This window comes from Sceloporus undulatus, chromosome 3 (genome assembly GCF_019175285.1).
Source record: "Sceloporus undulatus isolate JIND9_A2432 ecotype Alabama chromosome 3, SceUnd_v1.1, whole genome shotgun sequence".
NCBI classification, from domain to species: Eukaryota; Metazoa; Chordata; class Lepidosauria; order Squamata; family Phrynosomatidae; genus Sceloporus; species Sceloporus undulatus.
Window position 1 is genome coordinate 14,326,746 of NC_056524.1, and position 16,648 is coordinate 14,343,393.

General features: G+C 43.1%; 1 protein-coding gene across 7 annotated transcripts in view; it reads right to left on the bottom strand.

Annotated features, from left to right (window-relative positions):
• Nucleotides 1-16,648, bottom strand: part of GRM5 (glutamate metabotropic receptor 5) — a 305,682-nt gene that overhangs the window by 171,503 nt on the left and 117,531 nt on the right. The gene's annotated exons all lie outside the window — the stretch shown is intronic.

A 16,648-nucleotide genomic window follows, 5' to 3' on the forward strand; every position in this document is an offset into this window, starting at 1 on the left:
TCTCAGAGAAATGTTTCAAGAGCTATGCATATCCTCCAGGCCCCTCCTGTCATCTTCTGATTTCTCTCCAGTGTTGCTCATATCCACTAATAAAACAACCTCTCTCTTTGTTTCTGCAAAATATGCTATGTGAAAAAATAAGTATTATTAGTAGCTCAAACCTACATATGAAATCTGCACATGAGCCCAGACATTTACCACAATGTGACTGAATGGAGCTGTTGTTAACCCAAGCAAGAGTTCTGCACTGCAGTTGTGACACCATGTAGAATGCTCTCTTCCTTCAATTGTGGAAGGCTATGGTCAAATTCCATTTTTTACATGGAACTACCCATTTTCACAGAACCACAAAAACATAGAATTGGAAGAGACCACAAGGGCCATCCAGTCCAACTCCCTGCCATGCAGGAATCCACAATCAAAGCACCCCCGAAAGATGGCCATCCAGCCTTAGTTTGAAAACTTCCCAAGAAGGAGACTCCAACACACTCCAAGAGAGTGTGTTCCACTGTCAAACACCTCTTACTTCAGGGAGTTCTTCCTAATGTTTAGCTGGAATCTCTTTTCCTGTAGTTTGAATCCACTGCTCCAGGTCCTATCCCCTGGAGCAGCAGAAAACAAGCTGGCTCCATCCTCAATATGACACCCTTTGAAACATTTAAACATGGCTATCATGTCATGCCTTAACCTTCTCTTCTCCAGGCTAACATACCTAGCTTCCTAAGCCACTTCTCATTCGGCATGGTTTCCAGACCTTTCATCATTTTAGACACTCTCCTCTGGACATGCTCCAGTTTGTCAACATCCTTTGGGACACAGAACTGGACATAGTATTCCAGGTGAGATCTGACCAAAGCAGAATAGAATGGTACCATTGCATCCCTTTATCAAGACACTGTACTCCTATTGATGCAGCCTAGAATCATAATGGCTTTTTAGCTGCCACATTACACTGCTAGCTAATGTTCAGCTTTGCACCGCCTAATGTGGCCAGAAAAGCCTCAGAAATCCATGCATTCTTAAGGTCTGCGATACATTTGGGAGAAAATAATACACAAAGCAATTGTTGATAATTACTGTCAAGGTAGCTTTGATTTACTGTGACCCTATAAATCAGAGACTACTGTTATTAACAGTCCTGCTCTAATCTTGCAGTCTCACGACCATGGCTTCCTTGATGGAGTCAAACCATCTGTCACACGGCTTCAGCTTCACCCAACATTATTGTTTTTCCCAATCAGTCATGCTGTCTCATGATGATATCTCACGAGCTAACTGACTACTGCATTATGGGTCAGATCCAGCACATGTCACCTGTTGCACAACTGCATGTTCAAACAAGTGATCAACCACAACTCTACAAGAATGTATTTACTCTACACTAAAACTATGTAGGATTTTGGCCACTATATTCTGCTTAAAATGCCTATGTTAAAAAAACAAACATCTTAACCAGGAGTCCTTTCATACTCCACTATGATAGCACTATCATTCCACTTTAACAGCCGTGGTTCAGTCCTTCAAAATCTTTGGCTGTCCAGTTTAGTGATTATATATTAACCAAGTGATCAAGATTTAGACATTATCTTTAAGAGAGCACCATTAAAGCTGAGAATGCAATGAAAAGACAAATATCTCAGTGACTAATAGGGGCTGGATTCCAAGACAGTGTAATCTGCCCAGCTAACAAGAAGCAAAATTCATTTAGTTTAACTCAATTAGTAGCCCCTGATTCCTTCAGCAATATGTTCAGAAGACAGCCAAAATTGTTCCAGGAATCTGCTTCGTGATTTCTAATCACAGCCAGCCACATGTAAGGTTAACTCCTCTCGGGTGACCCAAGAAACACTCTGAATCATGAACACAGGTGTGTTCAGCCACATCGGTGCCTCTCTATTATGTAATATAATTGCATGCTTGAAGTAATAGATAACGTTTCTCTCTCTCTCTCTTTTTTAAAATGGCCAAAATTCAGTCAATTCACCTTTTCAGGTTGGATGGAACTGAGTCCCATTTAAATATCATCTTAACTTTAGAGAGCCAGCATGGTGTAGTGGTTTGAGCACTGCACTACAATTCTGGAGATGAGGGTTTGATTCCCAGTTCAACCATGAAAACCTCCTGTTGACCTTGGGCAAGTGACATGCTCTCAGCCTCAGGCAATGACAAACCTCCTCCAAACAAATCTTGCCAAGAAAACCCCATGATAGGTTCGCTTTAGGGCCAGCATAATTCAGAAACAACATGAAGGCACACAACACACACAGACATCCTTCATCTGCATTAATCAGTATTCTGAACAAACTTGAAAGCAGCAACTGATTTCACATAGTATGGGAAATCTAACCCTGATTAAGGCTTAACTCAACATCTGATGCTGAGTTACAATAATTCTACAGTAGAGATGCAGCTGAAGTGTGTTTTTAAGTCATTTCCTACATATGGTGGCTCTGTGGCAGACCTATCGTAGGTTTTTCTTGGCAAGATTTGTTCAGAGGAGGTTTGCACTGCCTTCTTTTGATTCTGTGTGTGACTTGCCTGAGGTCACCCAGCGGTTTTCATGGTTGAGCTGGGAATCAAACCCTCATCTCCAGAGTTGTAGTCCAGTGCTCAAACCACTACATCATGCTGGCTCTTTAAAGATGGATGCCACTTAAATGAAAAGATGGCTGTAGGGCTTCTGCAGTACACAAACCATTTTTCAAGTGAGTTTCCATGGCCAAGTGGGGACTCAGATCTCATTTTTCTAGACTCAAACCACTGCATTAGTGTGGCACGTAGGTTTTATTGTAACACTAAATATCTATTACAGTATAAAGGTGAGTTTTTTAATTGGCCAGATCTCTTCATCAGACTGGACATGGCAGGACATGGGGATAAAGGAAATTAAACTAGGAATCAGAATAAGAAAAAGAACATATAAAAAATCAATAATAAAAAATTCAATAATGGACAGTTCTGGAGGATTCAAAAATGCTTTTTAAAAATATTATTTTGAAGATCCAATAAAGCTGTTACCCAAGCCTGGTTTTAGATTTGGTTCAGAAACCACACAGTTGTGTTTGTTTTGAGTTTTGTGGGCTACAACTCACATAATTATAGACTAGGGGGATTGTAATCAAAAAGGAAAATACTCTTAACAGGCATTATGGGAGTTGTAGTCAAAAAGGCATTTCCCCCCAAACTCTGGATATAACCTTTTATTTTAGGATCTGGATTATTTTATGTCAATTAAAAAAATATCCTCCCTTTTTCTTAAATGTCCTACATTTTGGGCTGAGTTTTGTCCTGCAGTTGTCCTACAGTTTGGTCTCGAATTTATTCCACATTTTGTCCCTGGTAATAGTGGACAATTATGGCAACCCATGAGAGTTTCTAACATGGCATAATCTGACTGGTAAGAATAGATGTCCAGCAAAGATCCTTTCCCCATCACCTATTTCCTGATCATTTCCATTTGGTTAGGGATGTGGTAGCTTAGTGGTTAAGATGCCAGTTCTGATGATCGGAAGATTGGAAGGTTGGCAGTTTAAGGCCTGAGTGCTTCATGATGGGTGAGCTCCTATCACTAGTCCCAGCTTCTGCCAACATAGCAGTTTGAAAGCATGCCAATGGATCTAGATAAATAGGTACCCCCAGTGGGATGATAACAGTGTTCTGTGCAGTCATGCTGTCCACATGACCACTGGAGTTGTCTTTGGACAACACTGGCTCTTTGGCTTAGTAACAGAGATGAGCACTGTCCCCAACAGCCGGTTACAACTAGACATTCATAGTGCCTATGCTGCATATTCTAACTAGGAGCAGTTATCTAGGGTCTCAAACATAAGTCTTTTTCTTGACCTGCAGTGAAGTTTAATTTACTATCCCGCCTTTCTCCTAACAAGAGGAACACGGTGTTTCACAATATATTTTAAAACAAAGTACATCTACAAATGCTTTACAATAAAAAGTTTAAAAAGAAAGGCTGCAACCACACTGCAGAAATAATGCAGTTTGACACCACTTTAACTGTCATGGCTCAACGCTAGAAAATTCTGGAAATTATAGTTCATTGTGGCAACATAGTTCTCTGACAGAGAAGGCCAAATGTCTCACAAAACTTCAGTTCCCAGAATTTCCTAGCTATTGAGCCATGGCAGTTAAAGCAGTGTCAAACTGGATTATTTCTGCAGTGTGTATGCAACCAAAATAATATCATTTAAAGCAATTTAAAAACATTTTAAACATCCCACGGGGCTCCAAGTTAACTCAGCCTTCCATCCTTTCATAAGTCAGCAAAATGAGTACCCAGCTTGCTGGGAGAAATTGGCTTACAGAGTGTAAACTGTTTAGAGAGTGCTTATTTCACAGTGGTCCAAAACACACTGCAGGAGTAATCCAGTTGAGACCCCTTTAACGGCCCTAGGGAATTTTGGTAACTGTAGTTTTTTGAGACATTTACGCTTATTGCACGGCACTTGGAGGAATGTGAACAGAATGGAATGTAGGGGAACGGAATGGGGGGGGGGATGTGTGTTACCACATGGGAGAATGCCACCAGTGACTCCAGGAGTCCCCAAGCAGTTCCTCAGCCGTTCCTGCAAGCTGATTTTGAACCGTTCTTCAAAATCAGCTGCTATGGAATGGCTGGGGAAAGGCTTGGGGACTCCTAGTTGAATCAATAGCATTCTGCCATGCAGCAACATGTGTTTTCCCCCCTGTTCTGTTCCCTTCTGTTCTGCTGTGTTCCTGATCCTCTAAATGCAGTGCCATTTAGCTTAGCTTTTTCTGTCAGAGAGCTCTGGTGTAACAATAAAGTCCAATTCCTAGGATTCCCTAGCACTGACCCAAGACAGTTAAAGCAGTCTCAAACTGGATTATTTTTGCAGTGTGTTTTGGACCTATGAAGCAGTATAGAAATGCAAAGTGCTATTGTTATTAAATAAATGTATGAAGAAAAAGGTACAACACACACACACAAAATGAAAAGCCCCCAAGGTACAGGGAGGGATTAGGCTAGCCTCTTGTGCACATTGTTGCACAGCCTGGAAGCATTCATCAAGAAGATCCTCTCAAATATCCTTACCTGAAGTATTTAAACACACACACACGGATCATAAAATGTACTTAAGCTTGTGTAGGGAGATATGGTCTTTCAGATAGTCTGGACATGAAGCTGTGTAGGGATTTATAGTTCATAGACTTGCACCTAGGACAAGTAGGGAGCTTCATGCTTCTCTATAAGCAGTCTGAATCAGGACAGTACTGGTGAAACACTTCTCTTGAACTTTCCAGAAAGCTTCCAGTTTTTTTCTTTTCTTTTCTTTTCTTTTCTTTTCTTTTCTTTCTTTCTTTTTTTTTTTTTTGCGATGAGTGAACTACTAGATGAACATCTGTTATCTCTCTCCGCAGCCAACGAAATGACACCCACATATGATTCAGCAAACTGTAGCCAATTCCTCTACTGCTTCATGCTACAATATTGAGTTTGGCTTACCTGTCTGTCTTGGTCCTACATTTCTTTTAATCCCAATTTTTCCAACTGTGGAGCCTCAGATCTTGGACTACATCTCTCAACATCCCTCCTATTTGCTGTTTGAGGCTGATAGCATCTGTAGTCCAGCAAGATTCTGTCCTGGGCCCAGTGCTATTCAGTGTCTTTATCAATGACTTGGATGACAGAATTGGGGGCATAGTTATCAAATTTGCAAATGACACCAAATTAGGAGGCATAGCTAATACCCCAGAGGACAGCATCAAAATTCAAAATGAACTGAATAGACTAGAAAGCTGGGCCAAAGCTAACAAAATGAAATTCAACATGGAGAAATGTAAGGTATAGCACTTAAGCAAAAAAATTAAATACACAGATATAGAATGGGGGACACTTGGCTGAATGAAACTACATGTGAAAGGGATCTAGGAGTCCAAGCAGACCACAAGTTGAACATGAGTCAACAGTGTAATGCGACAGATAAAAAAGCCAATACGATTTTAGGCTGCATCAATAGACGTATAGTGTCTAGAACAAGGGAAGTAATACCAGAGAACAGGACCTGGAACAAGGGATGCAAGCTACAGGAAAAGAGATTCCACCTCAACATTAGGAGGGACTTTTTGATGGTAAGAGCAGGTCAACAGTGGAGCACACTCCCTCAGAGTGTGGTGGAGTCTCCTTCCCTGGAGGTCTTTAAGCAGAGGTTGGGTGGCCATCTTTTGGGTATGCTTTGATTGAGAGTTCTTGCATGGAAGTAGGTTGGACTGGATGGCCTTTGTGGTCTCTTCCAACTCTATGATTCTATAATTCTAGGATCTGGAAGCCCCAGGGTTGGGAACAGCTGAATTAACCGTGAGGTCTGCCTCCCTTGGATCTACAGCTACATTTTCCTGGGCCACCATTGTCTTTCCATTTCCATCTGGAATTGGTTTTTGAGAAGAAAGGCAGCAAAGCCTTTCTAATGTGCAAAGAATGAACAAAACATCTTGGTGCCTCCTAGCAAAATGCAGCAGATAAACATGTAAAATTTACTGAATTAGAATTTCATTGGGGATATCTGTTTTGGTCCCCCATCCCCCCCCCCCTTTTAGGTTTCTTTATTTTCCCACAGTGGAGAAGGACTTTCCAGTCAATGTATTATTGTTCTAACATAAAGAGACAGCAGTGTTCCACTGCACTGTTTCTTGTCGACTTGCAGCTTCAGTTCTATGATGGGGAGGAAGAGGGAGGAATCGTCCATTCTGCTGGAAGCTGCAATCATAAACTGGCTGGCAACTTTCCCAGCCTCCGCAGTCAGCCTTGCACTGTATTACAGCTTCTGCAGAGCAGCTGGTCCCATGTGTTGCTGTTGAGTGGAGATGGAAAGATCCCAGTTCTATCTTCCAAACAGTATGACATCAGGAGAAGCTCCATCTCCTGCTCAGGAATGAAGGGATGTCATATTGAGGATGGAGCAAACTTGTTTTCTGCTGCTCCAGAGAATAGGAAATGAAGCAATGAATACAAACTACAGAAAAAGAGATTCCACCTCAACATTAGGAATAACTCCTTGACAATAAGAGCTGTTTGACAGTGGAATATGCTGCCTCAGAGTGTGGGGGATTCTCCTTCCTTTCGGGGATTTTAAACAGAGGCTGGATGGCCATCTGTCAGGAATGCTTTGGTGGTGTATTCCTGCATAGCAGAGTGATGGGCTGGATGGCCCTTGAGGTCTCTTCCAATTCTATGATTCTATGATTCTATGACTTAAACCTAAGGATGCATAAGGAAAAGTCATGTAGTGAGCAAATGGCCTCTTGAAATTCTCCAGTTGATTTTATGGAATCACAGATTATATGTTTACTTATTCCTTCATGGCAGGGAGTTGGACTGGATGGCCCTTGTGGCGTCTATCAGTTCTATGATTTTATTACTCTAATCTTAGAGTTGGACAGGACCACATGGTCTTCTGGTATAACCTGCTGCCATGCAGGAATACAAAATTACAGCACTGCTAAAAGATGCCCATCCAACCTCTTCATAAAGATCTCCAATGATAGCGGGCACCCCACTCTTCTAGGCAGTCATTTCCATTGTCTCATCGCCTTACGGTCAAAAAGTTCTTCCTAATGTTTCAGTGGAATCTCTTTTCTTGTAATTGGACGAGTTTGGGTCAGAGAAATCAGAGGCCCCTTCCCCTCCACCACTCCCTTCTCCTTTTGTGTCGTGTCTTTTTAGATTGTAAGCCTGAGGGCAGGGAACCGTCCAATTAAAAAGATTGTATGTACAGCGCGGTGTAAATTTACAGCGCTTTATAAATAAAGGTTAATAATAATAATCCATTTCCATTTCTTCAGGGAAGAAGAAGTTTTCTAACCATTGTTAAACAGTGACAGCATGACAAAGTTGCTTTTTTTTTTTTGGATTGCAATCCCCCAAATTCCTTAGCCAGCGGGGCCACTGGCCAAACTGATTGAAGGATCCTCAAAACTGTAGTCCAAAAAAGTCACTATTAGCTGTGATAGTAGTCCAATTTCCTTATTTTTTCTCCACAGCTTAAGCTTCCCAAGTCACCTTGTCTTTCCATTTCCTTCCCGATAAACACTGTTCAGCCTCATCCTAGCTAATGGAAATGTAGTGGGGTTTTGGTGGTTTTATTGTTTTGCTTATTTCCTCCTCCCATTGATGGCAATAGGAAGAAGATGCTATATTGACAGCCTGGCTACCATTCCAGGGCATGGGAGGTGAACAGCTGTCACTATGACCAACAAACTGAGAGAAATTACTATTTATTTATTACTATTTATTAGGGATATTTTGATGGGCGCAGGCCCTCCCAGCTGGGTACTCTGTCAGTGAGCAGGTGAGGGGAAGTGGGCGGGGGGGGGGGCGGAGTGGCTCTAGTCTATAAGAACCATCTGACCTTGGCCAGGATACCTGTCCGGAACACAGTCCATTTTGAGTGTATGTACCTTAGCCTGAACACCTGGGATAGTTTGGGGATTTTGCTAGTCTACCGTCCACCCCGTTGTCTAGCAGACTCCCTGACCGAGCTGACACAGCTGGTCTCTGAGCTGTTGTTGGAGACCCCCAGACTCTTAGTTTTGGGGGACTTCAACATCCCGCTCGAGACCAGTTTAACAGGTGCGGCTCGGGAGTTCATGGAGACCATGACAAACATGGGCCTATCCCAATTGGTCAAAGGGCCCACACATTGTGCAGGTCATACACTTGATGTGGTCTTCAGTACGGAACAGGAATATCCGTGGGCGGAGGTGGTAAGTACCTCCGCATTGTCATGGCCGGACCATTTCCTGGTCAAGACGAAACAAAGAAAGTTCCTATGGCGAGTTCTGTCAGATAAGTCGAGTCTTCCACCACCTGCACTCTAGCCGTCATCCAAACCGCTTCATCTGCCCCACCAGGGGTGGCGGGCCCATTAGAATGGTCCACCCTCGAAGGCTGATGGAGCTCATTGGATTCCAGACAGCCTTAGAGGGTTTAATGGTTGGGAATGCTGGTGATCCTGTCAATGCTCTGGTCAATACCTGGAACACCGATCTTACCAGGGCTATCAACAGGATCGCTCCCAAGCGCCCTTGCCATCCCGCCCCAAATCGGAGGCCCTGGTTGACGCCAGAGCTGAGGAAGATGAAGCAGTTTGGACGACGGCTAGAGCGCAGGTGGCGGAAGACTCGACTCTTATCCGACAGAACTCGCCATAGGAACTTTCTTCGTTCCTATCAGGAGGCAATACATGCAGCGAAGAGAGCCTTCTCCTCTGCACGTATTGCGTCTGCAGAGTACCGTCCAGCAGAGCAGAGCTGTTTAAGGTGGTGAGGGAAATGACGCAGGTGCCCCCTGCGCCAAATCCCTTACTTAACCCGACGACGGCTTGCTGTGACGCGTTTAACAACTTCTTTGCAGACAAAATCTCTCAGATAAGAGCCGACTTAGATGCCACCGTTGAAACAGAGTCGACAGGCGAGGCGTCCAGTGACTCCGCCGATGTAGTCATACTGGATCAGCTCCAATCTGTGAGTACTGATGACGTGGACAAGCTGCTTGGTAAGGTGAGGAAGACAACTTGCCCTCTCGACCCTTGCCCATCATGGCTGGCCGTCCAGGGGGGGGGGATGCATTGATGAGATTCCTCACGGATATCATCGGTGCATCCTTTAGGGAAGGACATGTTCCATCTTGTTTAAAGGAAGCGGCGGTTAGGCCACTCCTGAAAAAACCTTCCCTAGACCCCCTGGATATGAGGAATTATAGGCCGGTGTCATTGCTGCCATTTTTGAGCAAGGTGATCGAGAAGGTGGTTGCCCTTCAGCTCCAAGCTGTCTTGGATGAAACCGATTATCTAGACCCATTTCAAACTGGCTTTAGGACAGGCTTTGGGGTTGAGACTGCCATGGTTGCCTTGACCGACGATCTGCGTCTGAACATTGACAGGGGGAGTGTGACCCTGTTGGTGCTCTTAGACCTCTCAGCGGCTTTTGATACTATAGATCACGGCATCCTCTTGGACCGCCTGAGGGGGTTAGGTATCGGGGGGCACTGCTTTGCAGTGGTTCCGATCCTTCCTCTCGGGCAGGTCTCAGAGGGTGCTATTCAGGGACTGTAGCTCCAGTAAGAGGTACCTCATTTGTGGGGTTCCTCAGGGGGCTATTTTGTCCCCGATGTTATTTAACATCTATATGAAGCCGCTGGGTGAGATAATACGGAGTCATGGTGCTGGGTGTTATCAGTACGCTGATGACACCCAAATCTATTTCTCCGTATCTCGTTCGTCGGCCTCGAATTCCGATGGCATCTCTTCTCTCAATGAATGTCTTCAGGCGGTAATGGGCTGGATGAGGAAAAACAGATTGAAACTGAATCCAGACAAGACGGAGGTGCTCATGGTAGTGGCACCGAAACCAAGAATTGGGTTGCAACCTCCAGTCCTGGATGAGGTCACACTCTCCTCCAGCGACTGTGTTCGCAGTCTGGGGGTGCTCCTTGACTTGTCGCTCCTGATCAGGTAATTTCAGGTAATCAGGTAAATGCGACGGTCAGGAGTGCCTGTTATCAGCTTCGGCTGATACGCCAGCTGCGCCCTTTTCTGGAAGTAAGGGATCTTGAGATGGTTGTGCACGCGCTGGTAACCTCACACCTTGACTGGTAATGCACTCTACATGGGGCTACCCCTGTGCTTGACTTGGAAATTACAGCTGGTTCAAAATATGGCAGCCAGGCTTGTCTCAGGAACATCTAGGAGGGACCACATTACTCCGGTTTTGAGGTCCCTTCACTGGCTGCCTATCAGCTTCCGGGCCCAGTACAAGGTGTTGGTTATCACCTTTAAAGCCCTAAATGGCTTGGGTCCAAGCTATCTTAGGGACCGCCTCCTCCCGTACAATCCTCCCCGCGCTCTCCGCTCCTCTGGGAGGAACTTACTGCAGCCTTTAAAATCTAGGCTTGCGGCGACCTCCCAGAGGGCGTTCTCTGCTGTTGCCCCCAAACTCTGGAACGACCTGCCGAATGAGATCCGTCAGATAACATCATTAGACAGCTTTAAAAAAGCGGTCAAGACGGATCTCTTCCGGCAGGCCTTTCCAGATTAACCATCCCGACTCAGGTTCCCTGATTCCCTCATTCCTCCCGTGGCCCCATCTTAGAGATGGTTGAGGATCAACAGAGGGATATCAGGGTTTTTAGTTTTTAATTGTTGTTTTTATGTATTGATATTGTGTTTTAATATGTTATACTGTTTAATACTGTCTTAAGGGGGGGAGGGATAAAGTGTTTTTAATTGTCATATTTTATATTTTACTGTTGTTAACCGCCTGGATTGGTTTGCCAGAGGGCGGTATACAAATAAATATTATTATTATTATTATTATTATTATTATTATTGGATTTGTAGTTTGTTGTAGCATCAGAGCTCTCTGACAGAGTAGGCTAAATATCTCACAAAACTACAAACCTCAGAATTCTATAGCATGGATCCATGGCAGTGAAGGTAATTTCAAACTGCATTAATTCTGCAGTGTAGATACAACCAGAGGTTGGCAGCCCTACACTGGAAATATGGAGTCAAGACTAATTCTGTGTAAACCCTAAAGAGAAGGAGTTGGAGACTGGGTCTTTGGACCTTAACAGTCAGCCACAAATGTACAGTAAAGTTCTTGACCTGCCTTAGAAGACACCAGCCAACTAACACTTCTTTATACATTCTTTTTGGTTCCTCAAAGGTACAAAGCTAGTCCAGATGTTTATTTCTATTTCATGTATCTCATGTTTTTCACTAAATCTCTTCATAGAAAAGAAGAAGGTCAGTATCCCAATCCAGTTTTAGCCATACACAGCCATTTGGATATGTATTACCCCCTAACCATATCAAAAGATACATTCAGCTAGTGTAAGGGCATCCAGATGAAGAATGAAACAAAGAAAGAAGTTAAGTCCTGGTTGACAAATGTATCTATATTTGAAAATTCTTCCCACATGTCCAGAACTTCAGAATTTAATTTTCTTCGGATCCCCACTCCCATATTCTTCTAGCCAGAGTCACCACTAGTAGTCATGTTGGTCTAAGGAGATTTTCAGATGGGGTAAAAGGGCTGGGAATAAAAGGCATACTCCTGGAATAATTGCATGATCTCACTGAAGATTTTCAGACATATCACGCCCATCCAGAACTTATCCGGTGAAGATCCAGGAATGCTCTACCAACAAACCATTTGCGGAGTGGTCCCATGAATGGTTTGTTGCTAGGGAATTCCTGGATCTTCACTGGATAAGTCCTGGATGAACATGACGTCATCTGAAAATGTTAGTGTGATCATAAGATTATGCTGGGAGTATGCGTTTTACTTCTGGCTTTGTCCCCCCTCTGAAAATCTCCTAAGAACACTATATTTCCCAAGCTCTGGTTCACTGTTAGTAGATTCAACTGGAAGGGTTTCCATGTACCTTTACTTTTGCATCTTTAGATGATTACCTATCTAGTGATATTTAATTATGAATGTTTCTAATGGACTAATGTGCCCTACAATAATTATTTAAACACCTCTTGACCAACTAAAATGATTTCCTCAATTCATTAACTAGCAAGTTTTATTATGATTATTGCTATTATTATTATTATTATTATTATTATTATTATTATTATTATTATTGAACATTATATTATTATCTGTATTTACATCCCACCTTTTTCCACTTCAGGTCTCAAGGCTGTTCACAACAGATTTAACAATCACCATTAAAAATAACAAACTACAAAGGTTAAAAAGTGATGAAGCTATCAGAAAATATAAACATAAACCATAAAAAACCACAACAGCACAAGAAAAATTGTTACTAGAAAACCCAGTACATTGTACAAGATCTCTCCCGCCTAAACAGTCAATCCTTAAAAGTCTTCAGGTGTCTACCAAAATAGGAGAAAAGTTGCCCGTCTAAGCTCTCCGGGGCGGGAGTTGCAGAGTCTGGGGGCACCTGCAGAGCAGGCCCTCTCCTGTGTTCCCATCAGATGTACATGTGAGGGTGATGGGACGAAGAGAAGGGCCTCTTTCTCCTTTTTAAAAAAACAACAACAAACAAACCAGCAGATGGCAAGTTCCATCAGAGAAGAGTCAGTGTTCTTTTTCTCTCCTACAGGAGAGAATGCCTCTTCTCTAGCTGGCTTGCTATTTATATGTAGTTTCTAAAAGAGAGGAGAGGAGAAGAGAGGAGAGGAGAGGAGGCATCTCCCTTTTCCCCACTGGAAAGACTGCCTCATCTCTTGTTGGCTTATAATAATAAAAATAATAAAACTGTATTTGAATCCAGCTTTTTGGTGATGAGACAATCAAAGCGGCTCACAACTCATAAAAATCCACATTTACAACATTGTGTCCCAAATTCCCCCCCCCCCCCGGTTAAAAAAGGATTAAACATGTTATAATTAAAATATCTACTAAAACAGAATTTAAAAAATATATATGGCTTGCTACAGTTTGTATGCAATGTCTAAAAGAGAGGGGAGGCAAGGAGAAAAGAGGACAGGAGAGGCGAGGAGAGAAGACAGATAAGAGGAGATGAAATAAGAGGAGAGGAGAGGAGAGGAGAGGAGGGCGTGCGGCACCGCCCGGCTTTAGCCTGCCTCCCCCCACGCCGGCGTGCTCTGTGTGCCCCTACAACCCGAAATTGGTTGCAAACCCCAGCCAGGTGATGAGTCCACTCTCCTCCGCGACTGTGTTCGCAGTCTGGGGGGCTCCTTGACTCGGTCGCTCCTTCTCAGGTATTTCAGGTAATCGGTATGCGCCGGTCAGGAGTGCCTGTTATCGCAGCTTCGGCTGATACGCCAGCTGCGCCCTTTCTGGAAGTAAGGGATCTTGATTGGTTGCCACGCGGCTGGTAACCTCACGCCTTGACTGGTAGCACTCTCTACATGGGGCTCCCCCCTGTGCTGCTTGTGGAAATTACAGCTGGTTCAAAATTGAGCCGAGCTTGTCTAGAGCATCAGAGGGACCACATTACTCCGGTTTTGAGGTCCCTTCACTGGCTGCCTATCAGTCCGGCCCAGTACAGGTGTTGTTTCACCTTTAAGCACCTAAAATGGCTTGGGTCCAAGCTATCTTAGGGACCGCCTCTCCCGTACAATCCTCCCCCCCTCTCCGTCTCGCTCCTCTGGGAGCTTACTCGTCCCTTTTTCGGCTTGCGGCCCCTCCCTAGCGTTCTCCTCTAAGGCCGCCCCCCTCTGACCCTGCCTAGCCTGCTCTCCTCACTCACTCTTCCGCTTTAAAAAAGCGGTCAGACGGATCCTTCCGGCAGGCCTTTCCAGATTAACCATCCCGACTCAGGTTCCCTGATTCCCTCATTCCTCCCGTGCCCCCATCTTAGAGATGTAGAGGATCAACAGAGGGATATCAGGGGTTTTTTATTTTTAATTGTGTTTAGATTGATATTGTGATTTAAATATGTTATACTGTTTAATACTGTCTAAGGGGGGGAGGATAAAGTGTTTTTAAGTTTCATTTTATTTTAACTGTTGTTAACCGCCTGGATGGTTGCCAGAGGGCGGTATACAAATAATATTATTATTTTTTATATGTTTTTTATTATTTTGATTTGTAGTTTGTTGTGCTCAGAGCTCTCCGCAGGTAGGCTACTTCTCCACAAACTAAACCTCGAATTCTATAGCATGGTCCATGCGTGAAGGTAATTTCAAACTGCATTATCTGCAGTGTAGATACCCAGAGCCAAGGAGGTTGGCAGCCCTACACTGGAATATGGAGTCGACTTTCGTGTAACCCTAGAAAGGAGTTGGAGACTGGGTCTTTGGACCTTAACAGCCACCCCAAATGTACAATAAAGTTCTGACCTGCCTTAGAAGACACCACGACCACTAACACTTCTTTATACATTCTTTTGGTTCCTCAAAGGTACAAACTAGTCCAGATGTTATTTCTATTTCATGTATCCATGTTTTTCACTAAATCTCTTCATAGAAAAGAAAAGAAGGTCAGTATCCCAATCCAGTTTAGCCATACACAGCCATTTGGATATGTATTAACCCCCTAACATATCAAAAGATACATTCAGCTAGTGTAAGGGCATCCATGAAGAATGAAACAAAGAAAGAAGTTAAGTCCTGGTTGACAAATGTATCTATATTTGAAAATTCTTCCCACATGTCCAGAACTCAGAATTTAATTTCTTCGGATCCCCACTCCCATATTCTTCTAGCCAGAGTCACCACTATAGTCATGTTGGTCTAAGGAGATTTTCAGATGGGATAAAAGGGCTGGGAAAAAAGGCAACTCCTGGAATATTTGCATGATCTCACGTGAATATTTTCAGACTATCACGCCCATCCAGAACTTACGGTGAAGATCCAGGAAGCTCTAACCAACAAACCATTGCGGAGTGGTCCCATGAATGGTTTGTTGCTAGGGAATTCCTGGATTTCACTGGATAATCCTGGATGAACATGATGTCATCTGAAAATGTTAGTGTGATCATAAGATTATGCTGGGAGTATGCGTTTTACTTCTGGCTTTGCCCCCCTCTGAAAATCTCCTAAGAACACTATATTTCCCAAGCTCTGGTTCACTGTTAGTAGATTCAATTGGAAGGGTTTCCATGTACCTTTACTTTTGCACTTTAGATGATTACCTATCTAGTGATATTTAATTATGAATGTTCTAATGGACTAATGTCCCTACAATAATATTAAACACCTCTTGACCAACTAAAATGATTTCCTCAATTCATTAACTAGCAAGTTTTATTATGATATTGCTAATTAGTATATTATTTTATTATTTATTATTATTTTATTATATTTATTTATTGAACATATATTATTATCTGTATTTACACCCACGTTTTTCCACTTCAGGTCTCAAGGCTGTTCACAACAGATTTAACAATCACCATTAAAAAACAAACACAAAGGTTAAAAAGTAATGAAGCTATCAGAAATATAAACAAAACCATAAAAAACCACAACAGCACAAGAAAAATTGTTATAGAAAACCTCTAATTGTACAAGATCTCTCCCGCCTAAACAGTCATCCTTAAAAGTCTTCAGGTGTCTACAAAATAGGAGAAAAGTGTGCCCGCTAAGCTCTCCGGGCGGGAGTTGCAGAGTCTGGGGGCACCTGCAGAGCAGACCCTCTCCTGGTTTCCCATCAGATGTACATGGGGAGGTGATGGACGAAGAGAAGGGCCTCTTTCTCCTTTTTAAAAAAACAACAAAAAACAAAACCAGCAGATGGCAAGTTCATCAGAGAGAGTCAGGTGTTCTTTTCTCTCCTACAGGAGAGAATGCCTCTTCTCTAGCTGGCTGCTATGTATATTATTTTTTCTAAAAGAGAGGAGAGAGAGAGAGGAGAGGAGGCATCTCCTTTTCCCCACTGGAAAGACTGCCTCATCTCTTGTTGGCTTATAATAATAAAATAATAAAACTGTATTGTGAATCCAGCTTTTTGGTGATGAGACAATCAAAGCGGCTCACAACTCATAAAAATCCACATTTACAACATGTGGCCCAAATCCCCCCCCCCCGGTTAAAAAAGGATAAACGTGTTAATTAAAATATCTACTAAAACAGAATTTAAAAATAATATATGGCGTGCTACAGTTTGGTATGCAATGTCTAAAAGGAGGGGAGGCAAGGAGAAAAGAGGACAGAGAGACGAGGAGAAAGACGAT